This window comes from Herpailurus yagouaroundi, unplaced genomic scaffold (assembly GCF_014898765.1).
Source record: "Herpailurus yagouaroundi ecotype Mexico unplaced genomic scaffold, PumYag 250, whole genome shotgun sequence".
NCBI lineage: Eukaryota > Metazoa > Chordata > Mammalia > Carnivora > Felidae > Herpailurus > Herpailurus yagouaroundi.
Genome location: NW_024412467.1, coordinates 20,153,936 through 20,161,720, shown reverse-complemented (window position 1 = coordinate 20,161,720; position 7,785 = coordinate 20,153,936). Strand labels below are relative to the sequence as shown.

Below are 7,785 nucleotides of genomic sequence, written 5' to 3'. Positions count from 1 at the left end.
GCCGACAGCTCAGAGCCTGGAGCCTGTTTCCGATTCTGTGTCTCCCTCTCTCTGACCCTCCCCCATTCATGCTCTGTCTCTCTCTGTCTCAAAAATAAAGAAACATTAAAAAAAAATTTTTTTTAATGTTTGAGTTATTTCTAAGGTAGTATGGTTTTCCCACAAAGTGAATATTAATACCTAAATACCACCTTATCCTCCATATTCTGTGTTCGTGCAGATGACAGCTGGACAGGGGCTTTGGGGCCTTGAACCATCTGGACCATTCTACTATAATCAAACATTGATTTCCAGGGGTGTTGACTGCGGCTGGGGTGTAGTCGGCCATCCTTGCCCACATTTGCTCCCACCACCAAGGCCACCCAGGAAAGACCAGGCCAGCCTGCCATTGCCAATTACTACCTGTGCTGGTTCCCAGGGAGGCTCCACTTGATTCTCTGGAGAGCTTTCAGCAGGTGCCAATCTATGTCATTTTGAGACCTGCTTACAGTTAAAACCAAGACAGCCAAACTGTGGGCTGAATAGTGTAGGTAAATTCTAGATGTGGAACTGTAGAAATGTAAATGCAGGGAAGGGAGCAGAGGGGAGACCCAGAGATGAAACTCAGGATCTTTAAGGGGAGAGACCTGCACAGAGGGTCTATCTGCCCAAGGTCTGGGGCACAGCTTTGCCCAGGGCATCAAAACTCAGAAGATAGAGGGTGCCTGGGTGGCTCAGTCGGTTAAGCGTCCGACTTCGGTCTAGGTCATGATCTTGCAATTTGTGAGTTCGAGCCCTGCATTGGGGTCTGTGCTGACAGCTCGGAGCCTAGAGCCTGCTTCAGATTCTGTGTCTCCCACTCTCTCTGCTCCTTCCCCGCTCATGCTCTTTCTTTTTTTTTTTTTCAACGTTTTTTATTTATTTTTGGGACAGAGAGAGACAGAGCATGAACGGGGGAGGGGCAGAGAGAGAGGGAGACACAGAATTGGAAACAGGCTCCAGGCTCTGAGCCATCAGCCCAGAGCCTGATGCGGGGCTCGAACTCACGGACCGCGAGATCGTGACCTGGCTGAAGTCGGACGTTTAACCCACTGCGCCACCCAGGCGCCCCTCATGCTCTGTCTTTCAAAAATAAATAAATGTTAAAAAAAAAATTAAAAACTCAAAACTGAGGATTCATGGGGGTGGGTGATGGGTATTGAGGAGGGCACCTTTTGGGATGAGCACTGGGTGTTGTATGGAAACAATTGGACAATGAATTTCATATTAAAAAAATTAAAAACTCAGAAGATACATCAATGTTAGGCAGGAATTTATTAAATGGTACAAGGGTTAGAGGGTATAAACAAAACACAACCAGACAATGTGATCATGCCTGTTTGTGGGAGAAGTTTCAGTGGAGAGTGGCTCTCACTTGCAATGTAAGGTCAGAGAAGGTATCTCCGAAGCGGTGACATTGAGGTTAAAACTAAATGACAAGAAGGAATCTTCCATGCAAAGATTTTGGGGAGAGGCAGAGGAAATAATAAGTACAAAGACATTAAGGCTGATGAGCTTGTGGCATGCAGAGCATCGAAAGAGCAAGGAGGTGGTGAGGTCAGAGAATAAGGCACATGTAGGGTCAAGTAGGGACATGAATGTTAAAGAAATAGCAAATTAAGATTCAAACCTTGATGGGTCCTCCCATCTCTGCTTTCTTTCCATGTAGCAGACAAACATCCGTGACTTGATATTTTTCACCCCTTTTCATAGTGTTGCAGCATGTGCTCAGAAACCATTGTCTCTATCAGGGAGCTCTTTGAGCTCACTGGCACAGTGCCTACTTTCTTCTTTTCATGTTGACAGCTATATTATAAAAAAGACCCCAAAGAGAGAAGGACAAAACCAATATGCTACTCTGGGATATGTAAGTGTGAACTTTGGAGTTACTACCTCCCTGAGTTGGATGTTTGGAGGGAAGAGTTGACATCTTGCATGTGCTTTGCACAACGGAAGATGGCTCGTCCTGATTGGGGTGCAAGGCAGCGACAGAAATGGTGGTTTTATAGTAACTCTTTCCTAGAAAGAAAGAAACACATATTCTTTAAAACAAGCCATTCATCTTGAGGAAAAGTTCTGTGTATTAATTCTTCTTTCCTAGTGCCTCCATTCATAATCACACACAGGCACGTGGCCATCAAGATAATAGGTCATTTTTTCTTTTTACTTGAGGTACCCAATTTTTCTCCTCTGGCCATGAGTGAGGCAAAAGGAAAATGATTGGTTTATTATATGAGTCTGTACATGAGATGACTAAAAAACAATAAACAGCTTTCTCCATAAATTGCATGGAAACTCGTCTCTTAAGTTATAATCACAGCTGTGGAATCCTTTCTAAGTTTCCATGTCAATGTTCTGTTTTAGATGCCCCTCCTGGAGGTCAGGGATTGGGTCCACTTTGACTAACCCAAACACACAAGAATACTCTTAATGGGCCTGGAGACAGCTCTGGGCCATGTGAATCCTGCCCTTCTGCCCTGATAGGCCAATCACATTATTTCAGAAGAAGCATTAATGCTTCTGCAATTACACTCAGTGGCACTAGGTACTCCGGGTCTGCCATCTAAAATTACTGGAGGGGGCTCCTGGATGGCTCAGTGAGTTGAGCATCTGACTTTGGCTGAGGTCATGATCTTGCATCATGAGTTCATGAGCCCCACATTGGGCTCTGTGCTGACAGCTCTGAGCCTGGAACCTACTTTGGATTCTGTGTCACCCTGTCTCTCTGCCTCTCCCCCACTCGCGCTCTGTCCCTCTGTCTGTCAAAAATAAATAAACATTAAAACATAAATTGTTGGAGAATTATGTCACTACTGTCCTTCTGCTCCTTTTCAAACCTAACAGGCAGGACCCACGTGTGGTCTCCAAGAAAAAAGTAACATCTTCAGAAAATAAGGGTGGTTGGCAGGAGGGTCTGATGCTATTATATGATGAGTCCCATTCTCCCACCCCCTGCCACGTCTCCTTTCTCTTTAGCCTAGTCTCTCTCAAGGTACAACGAGGATGTCACTGATGATTTCCGGGTAATGCAAATCACTGGCTCTTTGAAAACAACATATCATAGATGATAGGGTGCAATTTCTTTTTTTTTTTTTTCCAACGTTTATTTATTTTTGGGACAGAGAGAGACAGAGCATGAACGGGGGAGGAGCAGAGAGAGAGGGAGACACAGAATCGGAAACAGGCTCCAGGCTCTGAGCCATCAGCCCAGAGCCTGATGCGGGGCTCGAACTCACGGACCGCGAGATCGTGACCTGGCTGAAGTCGGACGCTTAACCGACTGCACCACCCAGGCGCCCCTGATAGGGTGCAATTTCTAAAGAACAAATCTCTTCCTCCTCTGTGCCTCTCTACTGAAGGAAAGAACTGAGGTGAGCTTGTTGACATGACCATCTCTAGGTTTTTGTGTGGGTACAGGGGGCAAGAAGCAGCACCACACTTGTGGTGTTCTGAATGGAGTTTCATTAGTGTCCAAGCACACAGCTTTCCCTCTCACAGGCCCACCCAGGATGCCAGTTATCAATCTTCCTCCATACTTGGGTGTGGTATTTCCAGACTAAGAATACTTTTACAGAGAGCCCCAGATAATTTAGGAACCATGGCCTTTCTAATTCTGAAAGAATTAATAGGTCACATTCTAATAGAGTCAACATTTGGACAAACTGAGTCAAAATTAACCCTATGGCTCAGGGGTTGCGTTTCTGCTGGCTTTGTCTTTCATCCCTTTGAATATTATTAATCTTTTGGAATATTCTAGGCAGAGTTGTAACCAGTGATTAGCTCTCCCTTTCAGGTGGGGTGAGAAGAACACAAGCGGCAGTACAGTGGAGGGGTCAAGCATATGACCTCTGAAGCCAGGCTACTACGTTGGGACCTTGACTTTGCTAGTCACCATCTAGGTGACTTAATTCCTCTGGGATTGAATTTGCTCACCTGTAAAATGGATCCCAATAGGACTGACTTCATAGAGATGAGTGAGAGGTAAAGAGTTAATAATTGAAAAGCAGTTACTATAGTGCTGGGTCTATATTGCATGCTTAATGTGTTAGCTCTTCTTATTCCATATGTTCTTCCACAATTAATAACAAGGCCTTTGGTGTGGCAGCTCTTTTGAAGAATTTAGTTTTGAACGTATTGCTACTGAAATGTGTCTTAAAAGATGAATGTGGGGATATTTGAATTTCTCTGACTTTCTCTAATAGCAAATGACTACCTTATGTTGGATATTTTATTTTTGAATAGAACCTCATCAAACATGCACACACTTGTTTCCGTTATCTCTGTTGTTGTTCCCAGTGATAAGTAATGTCTATTGGCTCTCAGCTCCTCAACTGAGATAGGAAAACTTTCTATTGATATCTTTTCTCTAGTACCCATGCAGGAAGCTTGAGAACTACATTTCCCAGACTCCATTGTCTACTGATGTCTCTTAGTTTCTGCCAATGGGAGGCTTTGGCAGGAGACTGGGGGGGGGGCGGAGAATATTGAAACCAGCTTTTTCCCTCTAACTTCTGGGGTGTCTCCAGCTGTACAACAGCAGCCTTGATGTTGAAGTGGCCATGGGCTCTGGTTAATGCCATTTTCCCTTTTATTCCTTCAGAACTAAGTATTGTGGTGTTTTCCTACTACTAATCTTTGGGTAGCATGACTCCTTTTTATTCTTTAAGTTTTTCTTTTTAAAAAAATTTTTTTAATTTAAAAATTTTAATTAAAAATGTTTTTAAACATTTATTTATTTAAAAAAATTTTTAAATGTTTATTCATTTTTTGAGAGAGAGAGAGACGGCACACAAGTGAGGGAGGGGTAGAGATAGAGGGAGACACAGAATTCGAAGCAGGCTCCAGGCTCTGAGCTGTCAGTACAGAATCCAACATGGGGCTTGAGCTCACGAACTGTGAGATCATGACCTGAGCTGAAGCAACCCAGGTATCCCTAATGTTTTATTTTTGAGAGAGGGAGAGAGAGAGAGGAAGAGGGAGAGAGGGAGTGAGAGATGGAGCATGAGTGGGAGAGGGGCAGAGAGAAGGAGACACAAAATCTGAGCTGTCAGCACAGAGTCTAACATAGGGCTCGAACCCACAAGCAGCGAGATCATGACCTGAGCTGAAGTCAGACGCTTAACCGACTGAGCTACCCAGGTTCTTTCAGTCTTTCTAACACATTTTAACCAATCTTTTATATTAAGTCACCTCTCTTTGAGATACCTAGATTGTTTTCTGTTTTCCTTTTTGGACATTTCTTGATACATTCCCAAACTACTTTATGGTACCACAGTCACTCGGCCAAGAATCACTATTTGAAGTATTTAGATACTCACCCCCCCCCCCAAAGTATGTTCTTATTCACTATACAACAGTTCAATACATAATGTCCTTTCTTTTTTGGGTCCCACCAAAAAGAAGTCTTCCAAAATTCATTTGGATATATGGACAAATGAGCAAACACTGAAGAATAAAATGAAAGGAAATACCAGATGCATTTTATTGGCCATCTAGCGCATCCTCAAACATTGGCTTGACAACAGTAATCGTCTGTTATCTCTCCTGGTTTCTGTGCACAAGGAATTTAGAGCAGCTTGACATGCATGGTCCTGGATTCAGGTCTTCGTGAGGTTACAGTCAGATATCAGCTAGGGCTGCAGTCATCTGAGGTTCTAACTACGGCTAGAGAATCTACTTTTCAAGGCGGCTCGCTCACATGGCTGGGAGGTCAGTGACGCTTTTGGCAGGTGGATACAGTTCCTTTCTGTTTGGACTTATCTTCAGGACTGCTAAAGCATCCTTATGGCTGGGAAACTGACTTCCCCTCAAAAAAGTCATCTAAGAAACTAAAGAGGAAGCTGCAATACCTTTTATGACCTACCTTTGAAACTCACACATCATTACTTCATCTGTATTCTATTGGTCACATGGGGCCAACCCTGGTTTGTTATGCAAAGTGACTTCGCACAGGCATGTAGTCAGGAGTCAAGGATCATTGGAGGCCATCTTGGAGACTGGCTATCACATGCATAGTCATTGTGTATATGTGAGGTGCTAAGTGTGTAATCCAAGTGAAAATGAGGCATGGAAAGTTCTCTTCTTTAAACAAAAGAGCAGGAAAGTGGTCAATTTCAAGAGTTATTTATTTTTTTAAGTTTATTTACTTATTTTGAGAGAGAGAGAGAGAGAATCCCTGCACTAACAGTGCAGAGCCCAATGCGGGGCTCAAACTCACAAACCCTGAGATCATTACCTGAGCTGAAATCAAGTGGGATGCTTAACTGACTGAGCCACCGAGGCACCCCAAGAGCTCTTTAGATAAGAGGGGATGAAGGTCTTCCAGGTTTCCGGGTAGCCTACAAAAAAATACAACAAGCTAATAAAACACTGAGTAAGTTGTTCTGAGAGGCACGGAAAGGGTGTACCAAGGAGTTGCTTCTTTTCTCTTTCCACCCTGTTGTTGTAGCTACCATTCATTAATTCCCTTTTACCCACAGTGCTATGGGCACATCTATTCCTTTGCTTCTAACCACTGGATGGTACAATACTCCATGGCTTACATCCAACAATTTTATGCCTCCCCTCTTCTGGGGGTAAACACCCAGGCCACCACAGAGGAGTTTCTAAGGGAGAAAAGGGATGAATGAGAAGCAGCATTAACATCAGCAATACTTCTTCCTTTCCTCTCAAAATTAGAATGAACAACTACATATGTGTGAGGCAAGAGGAGCTGGAAATGTTCTTCATTCTGTAAACATCTGTGCTGGCACAGTGCTAAGCATTTTGGGAGATTCAGAGATTAATGAGGCATACTTCCTGACCTGAAGGTACTTACGGTTTTAAGACAAAACAGACCAGTAGACAGCTAATTATAATACAAAATTAAGAACAACAAGGGGCAACTCAGTAATTCTGACTCAGGGATCAGAGAAGGACTCATGAATGGTTGAGTCTGAACAGAGTCTTGAGGAAGGAGGAGGGTATCCCCAGGTGGAGGTAAGAGAGTAGAAAGAAGTAACAGTGTATTTCATAGCGGAAGAGCTAAATGAGCAAAGATGTGGAGTGGGGGAGAGGATGTGACAGTAAGAGCGTGGCTGCTGTGTATGTGGGGCCTGGAGGGCTATGGATGGGGTCGGGGTGGGGAGTCTGGCAAGGTGAGGGGGACCAGATCCTGATAAGTCGTCATTGCCATGCAGGGAGCCTGAATCACTCAGCAATGATTCAGCAATGGGAAGGAAGGGGAACTTCTTGAAAAAGGAAATGACATTATCACACCCATGTAGGAAGGAGAGAATTAATACAAGAGACACAGAGACCAACACGCATACTGCTGGCTGAAGAAGTTAGGGCTATCTAAATTTTTCCCTTTTTGGCTCATTACCTTTGATTGTTAATTTTCCTACAGTGAGTGTGGATTATTGGAAAATTGTAAAATAAAATACATAAAATAATTTTTATATGGTAAAATAGAAATCATGAATGGGGAGAATGGAGGAAGCCAATGAGGGTGAATGTCTGCAGTGGGTAGGAAAGAACCTGGGTCTCCAGGGGCTCCTGAGGCCAGGGATGGGGCAGTGGAGGGAAAGCTGGCAGAGAAGGGAAAGGGAAAATTTCAATCATGTGTCATTCCAAATTCCCTGAGTATCTGCCCTGGCCTGGGCACTACTGCAAGAGCTTGCTGGAGAAATGGGTCAGTGGAAGGTAGAATGGACAAGGGAAGAGGGTTATCTTTCAAGCTATAAGAGCCCTGAGTGTATTTGTAAGCTGAGGGGATGGAAGGCTTGA

General features: G+C 43.8%; 1 long non-coding RNA gene across 1 annotated transcript; it reads right to left on the bottom strand.

The window, feature by feature from the left end:
* Positions 1–1,270: 1,270 nt before the first annotated feature.
* LOC121020479 (uncharacterized) lies at positions 1,271–6,430 on the bottom strand. The gene is made up of 2 exons (XR_005786151.1): positions 6,254–6,430; positions 1,271–2,037 (listed from the first exon to the last, which is right to left on the bottom strand). It is a non-coding gene; the product is annotated as an uncharacterized LOC121020479 (long non-coding RNA).
* Between the last annotated feature and the right edge of the window lie 1,355 nt (positions 6,431–7,785).